Raw genomic sequence first — 13,162 nt, 5'->3', positions numbered from 1 at the left:
CTCTGTGAAACTACAAAACTATTGTATGGTTTTGTACTGTTGTTCAGTCACCATATTATCTGAGCTCCTTCCATTTAATGTCAATAGCAATAGCAAAGTCCTTAGTGAACTTGGAGGAGCGTTTCATTCTTCCTTTTTGGGGTACAAACTGCTTAGGATGGGGTTCTTGTTTTTTATTTCATTGGATTGCATTATTATATTATTTTTCTTCTGGGGGCCAGGGGACTGCGTAAGGTTTTTTGGGGGGTAGAGCAGGGTGTCAGTGTTCTGAGTATCATTCTTATGGTGGAAAGGCCATTATGAAGCAGAAGATTTTGCAGCATTTCCTAACAATGGTCAGAGGTTCTGGATTCATCTGGAAGTTTGTTCCTTAGCTGGATACCCTTTGCTATGAATGCTTTGTCTGCAGTTCTCACATGCTTCATTCTGTGCTTTGTGATCTGTATTGTTAGTCTCTAAGGTGCCACAAGGACTCCTTGTTGTTTTTTGCTGATACAGACTAACACGGCTACCACTCTGAAACCTGTATTGTACCAGAGGATCACAACTGTCACAGCCTGTCTCAACATAGCTTCTCCATGGTGTCATCTCTATGTTCCCTCCAAGATTACTTGGTTCAATCAGTTGTAAGATTTTCTTGCTATGGACATAGCACTGAAATACAAAAAGAAGCTCTCTTACAATGCTCTGCCAATGGGGCACTGTTCATTATGTACACTGAAACGAACACATATGCCCCTAACCCTTAGATCCTAGAGTTTATAATCCTTTGACCTTTATTGACCATACTGTATGTTTTCTTTTACTTTATTTTATTGACTTCTCTCTAGTAAGAAATGGAGCCAGCTTTAGCTTTTCACTGTAAACTGCATATTCCTCTACAAAAGTACTTCCATACTTTGTAATAATGCTCCTATATGCCATGCGTCCTCAGTGTTATAGTCATAGTTTGAAATTTCTTCTCTTTATAAGCGCCCTTGCCTAAAAAGAATAGAAGAGGCACATACTGTTCCATTCTCTGTGACCCAAGAGGTTTCCAGACACAACAGAAATGGTGTGGGTTTGCCGCACATAAGTACAGGATATGGGGAGCTTGCCCAAGGATTCTAAACCCTTGGTGAACTGCAGAGTTTAGTTCCATATTTAACACAGGAAGGGATTGTGGGTGGGTCAGGAAGAGGCTGGGGAAGGAGAAAGGCTTGTGGCATTGCCATGGCGCAGATCTATCAGTCACTGCTACCCCAAAAGGAACCAAGAAATTCTCTACTAGCATAACTCTATTGACTTCAACTGAATTACACCAGCAGAGTTGGGCTCAGAAATGTCAGGCACCAATGCAGCCTCAGTGCTGGAGAAACAGCCATGGAGCAGCTCTGCTGCTGTGCTGGAGGCTGAGGAAAAAAGGATTCCTTCTCTAGCCTCTTCAGAACCACCCCTGGTACTAAGACTTCTCTGGGACAAGGTGGTCTTGGTGTAGGGGAGGGTACAAATCTAAATCAATGCAGGGGTTGAATTCTTTGTTCAGGGAAGACAGTGAAAATTTAATGGAAAAGAAAATAACATAGTAAGTATGATTTAGCAGGCTGATAACTTCAAAGGCCTGTTTAAAGTAGAGTTTTTTAATGTTATACATAAAAATAAATGTAAAACTGGCTAGTTTTACGTATTTGCTGTGAATATGCATGTTGTTTTTAATTTTTTTTTGTTCCTGGCACATTTTACAGCCAAGTTTGTCCTTGATTTTAGAATTTTAGCTTTTTTTATATAATGCCAATAACAGAGGTAGGTTTGCTTAACACTCCATACAGCAACAGGACTGCTGCAGCTATAGAAGAACTGAATCAGTTTGCTGGAGGCAGGGGCAGGGGAAATATTGTTAATACCAGCCTGCCAGCTCAGAACTGATTTAACTACTAGCGTAAAGAGTTTTATTATCTCAACTAGGCATGCAAGTGTCATTAATTCAGGAAAATATTGCAACTTTACAATCCTTTTACCTGACAATGTTCATATTATACAACTGGGGAAAAAAAGTTGTTGAAATAATATAAGGGGACAGTAGACAGGAAAATCAAAGTTAAGACTGATTCTCTGGTATTATTATCCTTCCCATTGTGAAGGGAACAAAAGGAAAAACTTGCAGTAAGGACAGGACAGCTTTCACTCTGCTTTTCAAGGCTCTTGATAATTAATGTCAGGTCTTTAGGAGCATAGTCTCCCCTCTTTCTCTTTGTTGCTACTAGCGGAATTTCAAGGCACGGAATGAGGGGAGAATATTTCCCTTAATGCTATTTAAACAAAGTGGGCCATATTCTCAACTGGTGTAAATCGACACATCCCCAGCGCCTATGTGGATTTGCACCATCTGTGTATCTGGCCCACTTTTTTATTTTTATTAATTTCCTTTTTAAAAAAAAATAGCATACATCCTTTAAGCTAATTAAAAAATACATATTATTTTCTGGAAAAAATGGAAATATCCTTCTGAGTATTCCAATCTGTTGAGTAAACATAATTAGTTAGTTTTGTAAAATGCATAGTATTTACCCAAGAGACCAGAACACATCCCTGAATATGTATTAGAAGAGTGTTTTAAGCTGACTTTATACTCCACAGGGGTAGATCTACCTTGCAGATAGAGGGAGAATCAGTAACTTAGAAGTAACATTATGAAAATCAGTATAATGCTAGTTAGTAGAATCTTTATGAAAGACAAAGAATTGCATGATCTCTAACACTTTAAACAAGCATTGAGAAGATTCCTGCTATCAAGTCAATTAATAGTCAATTGTATTTACTATCAGTTTCTTCCATTTGAATCATTGTAATGCACTGATAGTTTTCCAAAGGAGCAAAAGTGGAAAAAAAAACATTGTCTCTCGGTAGTTGAAGTCACATACAGGGAAGCAAATATCATTAGCAATATGTGGATATTGCAAAAGAATATTGAATGCATTGAACCAGATTTTCAGTAATGGTATTAGCTATGGTCTCTTTCCCTTGATGCCATCTTATTATTTTCTGGTAATAGATGCGGGGCCTGATCCTCAGCTGGTGTAAATCAATATAGTTCCATAAAAGTCAACTGAAGTCATGAAGTGCTCCCTCTGTAACTCATTGCCCTATATATCAGCCCAAAGAGTGTGAGAAGAAGGCAGAATCGTGGTCCCACCCACTCACTTTAAATCATCCTGTGGAATTGGCTTTGTGCATCAGTCTAAGGACACTTAGCCTGTGCATTTCATCTGCACAAAGGGTGTTTAGGGATGCCTTGTGTCATTCTGAGACAGAATCCCTTGCTAAGCATCTCCTGGAAGAGTACTCAATGCAAGATCTAATAGGCATGATCTAGCCTCGGGTAGTTAGGGGTGGCCAAACCCATTCGAATAAACTCTTCATTCACTTTTCAGCCAAATCTCATATGAGGTACAAACGTTTCAATTAACTATTTTAAAAATAAGCTTTCTTTTGCATGAATTTGTGGATGTAATTCAGAACAGAAATAATGAAATGCTGTGAGAAGCTAATTTTTTTTTTCCAGAGTCAAAGTAAAAACTACCCAACAGTACAACTAGTCAAAACACATGAAACATTTTCTTGGAAAGTTTTTTCCCTGTATATCTAAAACAATTTTTTTACAAACATGTTCTTATTGTTTATCCAATTGTTCTGGGGAAAAAAAACAAACTGTTTCCTGGAAATATTAAGTTTCTCATTGATAGAACTTCATGGTTGTATACTAGTAGTAGGAAGGATAGTACTAGATGGGGACTTGAGAGATTTGTGTTTAAATTCATGCTCAGCCATAGACTTCTTCTGTGACCTTGTGTCAGAGACTAAGACATGAGCAGTTTTGCCTAGTGTCTGGTACCAGAGTCAGTTTTATGGTTAGCATCTGAGTTGGTTGCCAGGAAAAGGAGCCCAGGAAACAATCCAGTTGAGAGTAAAAAAAGCAATGAGCAAGAAAAAAATGATCAAAGAAAAGGAAAGGGGGAGACAAGGAAAAAAAAACAAATTTAAGGAATTTTAAGTTTTAGGTTGGCAGCTGGGCAGAGTTTTTGGTTACACGTTGAATCTCAAATGTTATCCTTTGTTAGATGGTATTAAACTGAGGGCTTGTCTAGACTACGGTGCGGGGTTGACCTAATATACACAACTTCAGCTACGTGAAGAGCGTAGCTGAAGTCAACGCACTTAGATCTATTTACCGTGGTGTCTTCACTGTGGTAAGCCAACAGCTGGTGCTCTCACGTCGACTCCGCTTGCACTCCTCGTTCTGGTGGAGTACGAGGGTCGACAGGAGAGCACTCAGTGGTCAATTTATCACATCTATACTATCCGGCAGGTAGTGTAGACAAGCCCTGAGTAACTTAGAATGTGTCTCCACCCTGAGTGTTTGTGGGGGCAGATCCTCTTTCAGTAATTTGAAGAGACATGATTTGGATATAGAGCAGATCCATGAAATAAGACAGTAAGCATGATGTTTTGGAAGCTCAGAGGAACTGGTTCAGGAACCCAAATTTTTCATCCACTGAGGCTTTCTATGAAGTAGGGACACTGTTTTTAATTTTACAGTATCAGTGCAGAAGGTAGTAGAATATCATTTAGGAAGTGGGTTATAATGGATTCCTACTATTTGGCGTGTAAGGTAGTGTGCGTCAATTTATGTCCCACAATGTCAGAATCTGAGGAAAGATCTTTTTGTAAAAATGCTCCTTTCTTATTAATGGATTGACAACTGTTTATCAAGGGGGAATTTTAATTGTTTGGCTGCAATGACTGACAGAGTAGAAGAACTGACAGAGTTAAGAGCTGATGAAATTTATTGACAGGCTGTAGGTGATACTGCAAGGTAACAGGATGATTTTGGGCATCCTTATTTAAGAAGATATGGAGCCAGTACATTTTAGTGGAAGAATCAGATAGTCAATCAGACAGATGTGTTTTTAAAACTACTACAATGACTGGGCATTATTCAGTGCAGACTGCACAGGTCTCTCCCCATTGCTTTGTTCACATTGAACTTGGTGGATATAGCACACTCACTTTTGGCTGGAGTCATGAGAAACTAAATATCTGCCTGCTCAATAATGAAGCTGCAATTAGAAAGGTCTTTATAGAAGGAGAAATAGTTAGGAAGTATTTCGTGTCCCAGATGGAATGATGGGAATTGCTCAAGAAGAATCTGGTGTCTTCTCTGTGCTCTTTTTCAGGACATTTATATGAAGAAGAACACAAGGGTTGTTTGGTGTTGCTGAGCCGAATGCAAGATTGGGAATGAGTAGCCTTGAGGGTTTTTGAGGAAATTAAGAAAGTATTGAAGAAAAAAGCTGTAATGAGCCAATTTTGCAAAGGACCACAGGATGACAAGAGGTGGGACAGCTTCTTTTGACACATTTGCATGGTTTAAGGAAAGGGGAATGCAGCAGGTTATAGATGGTAGGGTTATAGAATCCTCCCACTGGATAGGTCTGCAGGAAATTTTGCTAGGAAATTTTCTTTAGAGACTCTTGCAGTAATTAATGCTGTAGTTCTAGGCTACTTATGGCAGAGTTAAAATTCAGCCAGTTTTCAAACATGTGAGGAAAGGCTCTAGTTTGAACCTCTCTGTGCTGCCATTTAGTCCCTAGCATTGGCTGAGTAGAAACAAATGACTGCAGAGAAATGGGGCATGTGGCTTGGGAGTCTTTGATTTCGGATTGACCTTTTAGTTTACAGGGGCACTGGTCTGGGACAGAGTATGTTTTGCTTTGGGGGGTTATCTGTGCCTGTTCTTATAATGACTGTAATTTTTGGCTATTGTTAAATTTTTAATGTAATAAATATGAATAGACATAGAGACTGTCATGACAACAGCATTTACAAATCAACCTTAAATAATAAATGCATCCAAACATCCATATTGCAGTCAGGCTGAACTAGACCTCTGCATTGCCATATTGTATAACTCAGTTCTATGTGGTATAACTTTTGACAATTACAACCAAGGAAATACAGTTTCTTGTTAGCTGTCAAGTATATCTGAATATCCATGTATGGCATTGCTGCCAATCCTGGTTACAACAGCCGTCAAGGCATTACCAGCAAATGGGTGTCATATTTCTTATTGAAATGTGCTGAATTGACAGCTATTGTACACATCAGTGACTATTTCTGATATCTGCTTCATATAGTTTTCCCTTCTCTTCCCTCCATTTTAACAAATTGAGGCTTCGTGTGTCAAAACAGAGACCTGGTCTATCTATTTATTGCAAACTATTTATTTAGTGGATTTTGCTCTTTCAGCTGTTTGTAAATGTTCATGAACTGATCATTTTACTGTGTCATTACTGTGTTCATTATTTGTAAAAGTTTGAATGTTTTTATGAGCATATTTGGGCTTGTGGATTTTCATAAGATGTTCATAGCAAATGAGACTGCAAAAATTCAGTGGCAGAAATACTCATTCCACTGAAGTTAGTGGCAAGTTTTGGCAATGACTTCAATAGGGCCATATTTTCACCCAATATTTGGAATCTGGTATTTGGTCTGTGTGACTGATCATGTAAAACACATGACATGATTTCCATTCTGATTGGATGCCTTAGCCATTTATAAACAGGAACAATGTATGAAGGCATTGATTCTTGCAAGGAAGGTCTGGGAAGTATTTTAGGGAGAAAGGTATCAAAGGTGACAAGATGAATTAGGACTAGAACTGAATGGAACTGGAATTTGCATCATGGGATCATTCCTGATTTCTATTTTTTTCCCATTATGAAACAAAATAAGACAAAATAGAAATTTCTCTCAGATCAAAATTCTGAAGGACAGAAAGTCATTTTGAGTATCTCAGAATGTTTCATTCCAATTTAGACAGTTTTTTTTGTTTTATATTATAAAATGAAAATTAAATGAAGTCATTTTGAAATGGAAAAATGAGATATTCTGTTTAGACCTTATCAAAATTTGACTTTTCAGTTATTTTTCCTAAATTAAATGTCATCAATCAATATGTTTCCACAAAATGTTTTGCTTTTGATGAATCAGAGCTTTTTTTCCTGATAGAAAAGCATTCCATCAGAAAATTTCCAAACAGCTTTTTGTTGGACATTTCAAAACATCACCTTATATCTGCCGTTGCCTTATATCTGTTGTGGCTTTTACTGTATCTTGCCATCTCTCCTTGACATTGCTGAGGGTTGCTAACTCCTAGTTTCTCCCTGATGACAGGCCTTCTTCCCTAATAGCATCTCTTCAGTATGGCATCAATGGAAAATCATCCTTCAGCCAAACCACATAGCAGAATGCATCTGTGTGCTGTATATCCACAGTGACTGTACAAGGCAGTTGTTGTGAGGAACTGATCTCTACATTTTTTTCCTAGTATCTGACCACAGTGCAGAGAACTTGTTCCATGCTTTGGAGTTGACTATACTCACAGTGTCTCCAGACAAGGGAACTTTCTGCTATTATAACCTCTGCTCCTCACCACTGGTCATGGTTAGTGATAACTTGTTTTTAAACCACAGGCTTTTACTATTCTGTTCTCCTTCTACCTCCCAACACCAAATACATAAAGCAAGTATATAAAGGGCTGCCTGGATGAATATTTCCGGTGATAGTATATTCGTTCTCATGCAACTACAATTATTGTCAAATGAATACTTGAATTCATACAAATAGAGAGCTGCCTCCTGAATGTTAGTAGGTTCTCCAAGGGCTAACAGAAAAGTAAAGAAGGAGGGACAAATTGTGTCCGATTGAATCATGATTTAAATTTAGCAAACCTGCTTAACAAAACATTTTTTTTCACTTATTCACCCAGTATTCTACTTTCTCCTTCTATAAAATGGTGATCTCACTGACAGCATTCACTTTCAGTATCATGCTGATTGATTGGTATATCTCCTGAATTAAAATGCTTACTTAGGTCATTAGGGAAAATGAGGTTGTGATAAACTGAGGTGTTTGTGACATGGATCATTGTGCTAATGATCAATATCTGTAGTCTTGTAGAATTTACTGCTCCTGCAAAAGAGATTTGTAAATGCCAATTACAATCTATTAAGGTGTCAGTTCAAGCTGATGTATTGCAAATTCATTAATGTTAGCTCTCTGAGATTTATATGTAAAATGGTCAATAAATTGATTTCGCAAAGTGAGATTTTAAATCATCATCTGAATGAAATAAAATTGCATCCAGCACAATATCTTAAATGATATATCTGCATTCTCCCAATGGAGATTTCACACCAATTAATATGACTGCTATGTGATATGAGTGCTGTGATACATTTAGTTAGAAAGACCACACATATGCACACATAACATTGTGTTCAGAGATAGCAAAGGTCAATATGAGTTGTGAAAGTAGAGATTTTTTTCCCTTTTCAAAGGTCTAATTAGCATGCTTAGATTCTTTGGCAAAAGAAGGTCATGTTTTGACACAAGCCTATTATCAGCCAAGTGACCAGAGACATCTGTGACAGCGAGTTTAGCATCTGTGGCAGCTATTTTAGAAAGTCTGCTAATGAACAGCTACAAAGAATAGTTATGTTACTAATAAAAGTAGGGCATATTATTTCCATTGTCTCATTTCATTCCCAATAACAGTAATGACATAAGCATGAACATCAGAAGGAGAATATTCCCCAGTTTCCCCGTATAATGAGCACTTACTGTTTAAAAGGTTGGCGATTTATATTTAAGGATGAAGCTTTAGCGATCCAAAGACAACAGAGCATGGGCAGAAGCTGGCTAGGGTGCCATTTTACTCATGCAGTCATTGTTGGAGATTTGTTATGACTGTTATGTTTTGGTGTCTTCATTCACAATCTTCATTGCACTGCTAATGCTATTTTTGTAATATAAACAACATCTGTGTTACTAATGAAAGAATATTGTCAATGCTATTATTGTCATGTAGCTCCCAAAGTGAGGAATTATTATCTCTTCTTTTTTCAAACACAAGTTATAATCGAGGTACATTTGAATATTTTCCTTCCAAACCAAAATAACCATACTAATTAATACAAATCCACTACCACATAGTGAGATATATTTCATTTTTCTTATACAAAAATTCATTAAATGTCCTACAGGAATGAAAACAAATAATCCTTTTCAATTACCATGCTGGCTTTGCACTTGATATTATAGCTTTTTGACACTGTTTCAGTGTGCACTCCCTGTGCACAATGTCATTGGCCTTATTTTTCCATTGCCTGGCACCTTGTGTCATCACTGTTGCCTACGCAAAGTGGACCAGGTTCCTGACTTCACTATAGTTGTTTGCATCACTTCAAATCTAAGCCCATTATGCAAAGGGAGTTACTGCATCACACAGAGACAGGATAGCAGCTCTATGGCACCAGCTCTGCCCTTTTGCCCCTGACACAAAACTGTTCCCAGGGGGAAGGGAGTAGCCAGGGCAGCTCTACATACTGTCAAACTCCAGCTTTCAGAACAATGCAGTGGGGCTCTGGACAGTTGACTGTAAATTAGAGCGGCTATAAGGTTGTGCTAATTTATACAGGTGGGCCAGGCTGGTCCCTGAATTGGGATAATATAATGGTGCCTTCAATTTCATCTTTGCCCACTATCTCTGGTCTTGCACTAAGTATAGCCTGAATGGACAAGAATCTGGCTGCATGTGTGATTCCTGATCTGGTAGAATTTTATATCCTATTTGCACAGGTGCAAGTTACTCCTCAACACGTAAAGCTATTTATCAGCTTGATTTTACCATTTGTAGTCTGATATATTAAGGCCTTTTGGCTTAGTATACACTATCGCTGTTTATCCAGTATTTTGTAGCTACTTGTGCCATAGAAGTCATATATGGCACCTCTGAATTCTTCAGTCAGATACTTTTTCATCTCCCAAGACTGGATTTCAGTCTGTTGGTGATCATGTATCCTCCACCACTATCGGCTTCTATGTGAAAGCTTTCAAACTTTCTCATGCTGTTTTTTAGTCTAAGGCCATGTGTTTTCTTTTTAAATTACCCTAAGGCTGAGCTCTATTTCACAGCTAGTTTTATTGATTTTTTTGTAAGGCACCTTATGATGCTTACATAATAAAGTGTCATATAAATGGTTATTGTATAGCACTATCAAATTAGTGCCAGAGGCTATGGGCCTCCCCGTTCTCTGTTTTTCCCTCTTTCTTCCTTTATGTGGTATTAACTCCTAAAATTCTGATTTCTGGTTAAGTAGAAAATACCAGCTTCAACGTGTGCGTATCTGATAAGTACAGCAGAACATGTGGGACTGTAGATCACAGACCAAGCTTACATCTAGTGGCCTTAGAGTAGGCTGGGAAAAGGAATCCATAAGATATTGAGAAAATCTGCAGCACAGAGTTGAGAAATTTTTTATGCTCATTGCTCTGCCTGTTATCTCCTCTCTTTCTGTTTGTTTGTTTTTTCTCATTCACCTGTTGGCAGTTTTACTGACTGGAATACTGGTAAGACAGTACTCAATGAAACCCTCAGAAAGAAGTCATGAGGTGATGCCTGGACAACTTGGCTTACTCATCACAATTGTTCACCACAAAATACAGACACCAGGGATGAAAATAAGAATAATAATAAAAAAAAATCTGCTCCGGGCTTTATTACTGCTGTATATTATGTTGCTCTTTCCACATTGTATATGCCTGGCATCAACTGACATCAATTAATCCATGGTTTACTTGGGAATTTTAAATAAATCATGTACTTGGCACTAACTTAGTCATCCAGAAAGAGAGACACTCCCTCTAGTCTAAATACTTTCCTCATGTATCCCCTGTTGTCCCTAATTATTGAAAGGAATAATGTAAATTATTTACATTAATATAATGCTTTTCCTCCAGAAATATTCCAAAGTTCTCTGCAAACTGATTGACAAACTCGTCGCCATAAATAGATGTACTAAATTAGTGATTAGCAAATATAACTGAGCCTCTAGGGTCCAAAGAGTTAGGGAAAAGTGTTGGGAGTTATTCAATACTCTCCCATCAGGATGGGTTTGCTCTGAGGAAAGATTTTTCCTGTATGGTTAGAACAGAGTCTCTAAGGCCCAAGGTAGCTGTTTGTAGCCTCTTTTATAGAAGGCATCTGGAAGACCCAGGTGTTTCCCATTGGCTGGGGAAGGATTATAAAAATGAGTGGTGGAAACTTGTTTAGGGAAGTATAGGAAAAGTTTTGTAGAATAGTGAGAGAGAAGCAAATGATGATTGCAAACAAGCACAACCCTATGCTGAAACTGTAGAATTAGGGACACTGAAAACCCCTATACTCAGGGACTGCTATGAAGTAACTTTGTATGCTGTGTAGTTGTAATCGTGTCAAATATTAGAAAGACAATGTGGGTGAAGTAATATCTTTTATTGGATCAACTTCTATTTTTGAGAGAGACAAAGTAGTGTGGCCTATAAACACCTCTGCAGTCCTAGGACAGAAAAAAGGAGTTAGTAGGTTACAGATTGTTTTAATAAGCCATAAATCCAGTGTCTCTGTTCAGTCCATGATTTTTGGTGTCTAGCAGAGTAATATATTTAAACTCCAGGCTCACCTTTTTAAAGTGTTGTGCTGGTCTCCTTTGAGGATGAGGACTGATAGGTCAAATATAGAGTTATTGCTTTGTGAAAAGTGTTCACCCACAGGTGACAGTGTATGTTTGTCTTTTATCATTTTCCTGTGTGAGTTCATTCAAGAGTGTAGTGATTGTCTGTCTGGTTTCACCCACATAGTTGTGATTGGGGCATTTAGTGCACTGGATGAGGTATACCACATGTTGTTGTGATAGGCCTGTGTAGAATCCAGAGTCTTGAAAGGTATGTTGTGAGGGAGCAGGTTGATCATAGTAGTAGTCAGATATACAGTATCTGCAGGTTTTGCATCTGTTGTTCTGGCAGGGGCTGGTGCCACTTTGAGTTGGTGCTTCCTTGTCTATGGAGAGCTTGCTTCTGATGATGAGTTTGGAGAGACTGGGGGCTTGTTTGAAGGCCAGAAGTGGGGTTCAGGAAAGATTTCTTTCAGGATGGGGTTCCCATCAAGTATAGTTTGTAGTTGTTTGAAGATACCCCATATGGGTTCCAGCATGGGGTGGTATCTTACAACTAGTGGTGTGCGGTCAGAGGGGGTTTTATTGAAGCAGGTTCTCTTGAGGTATTTAGGTGGCCCATTCCATGATGTGATCTATGTCTCTGGTGGAGTGTCTTTGTTTAGCGAAGGCGTGTGTTAATGTGTGTATCCTGAATTTTTTCCTCAGATCATAATCTATGCTATCTGAGTGCCTTGCTGTAGATAACTGATTTCTTGGTGTCTTTGGGGTGGTTACTGGGTCTATACAAGTAGAGGTAGTGATCCATGGGTTTCTTGCCTATGGCTGTCTATAATGTTCCATTGTTGAAGCTGATGCGTCCAGGAAGTTGATGCTGGTGTGGGAATGTTCCAGAGAGAGTGGTGATGGTTGTTGAATTTGTGGTGGAAATCTATGAGAGAGTTTAAGTTGTCTGTCCAAAGGATGAAATTATCATCAATTATCAGAGGGTAGCCATGTTAGTCTGTATCTACAAAAACGAGGAGTCCGGTGGCACCTTAAAGACTAACAGATTTATTTGTGCATAAGCTTTTGTGGGTAAAAAACCCACTTCTTCAGATGCATGGAGTGATTATCTGGCTATCTGGACTATCTCCTCAGACTCAGCTACCAGCACTCCTAGTTATCTTCGAGATACCACCGACTTCCTGAGGAAACTACAATTCATTGATGATCTTCCTGAAAACACCATCCTGGCCACCATGGATGTAGAAGCTCTTTACACCAATGTTCCACATGAGGATGGACTACAAGCTGTCAGGAACTGTATCCCTGATGAGGCCAGGGCACACCTGGTGGCTGAGCTTTGTGACTGTGGCCAGTGGGAGCCACGATTGGCCAAACCTGTGGATGCAGCAGATAAACAAATTGGCCAGGCCTGCCAGGGCTTTCCCTGAACAAGCAGCAGACCCACTTTGAGAACCACTGATCTAGACCATCCCTGACAAGTGTTTGTCCAACCTGTTCTTAAAAATCCCCAATGATGGAGATTCCACAACCTCCCTAGGCAATGTATTCCAGTGCTTAACCACTCTGACAGTTAGGAAGTTTTTTCTAATGTCCAACCTAAACCGCCCTTGCTACAATTTAAG

The sequence above is a fragment of the Chelonoidis abingdonii genome, chromosome 1 (genome assembly GCF_003597395.2).
Source record: "Chelonoidis abingdonii isolate Lonesome George chromosome 1, CheloAbing_2.0, whole genome shotgun sequence".
Taxonomy (NCBI): Eukaryota; Metazoa; Chordata; order Testudines; family Testudinidae; genus Chelonoidis; species Chelonoidis abingdonii.
Note: the sequence above shows the minus strand (reverse complement) of the source record.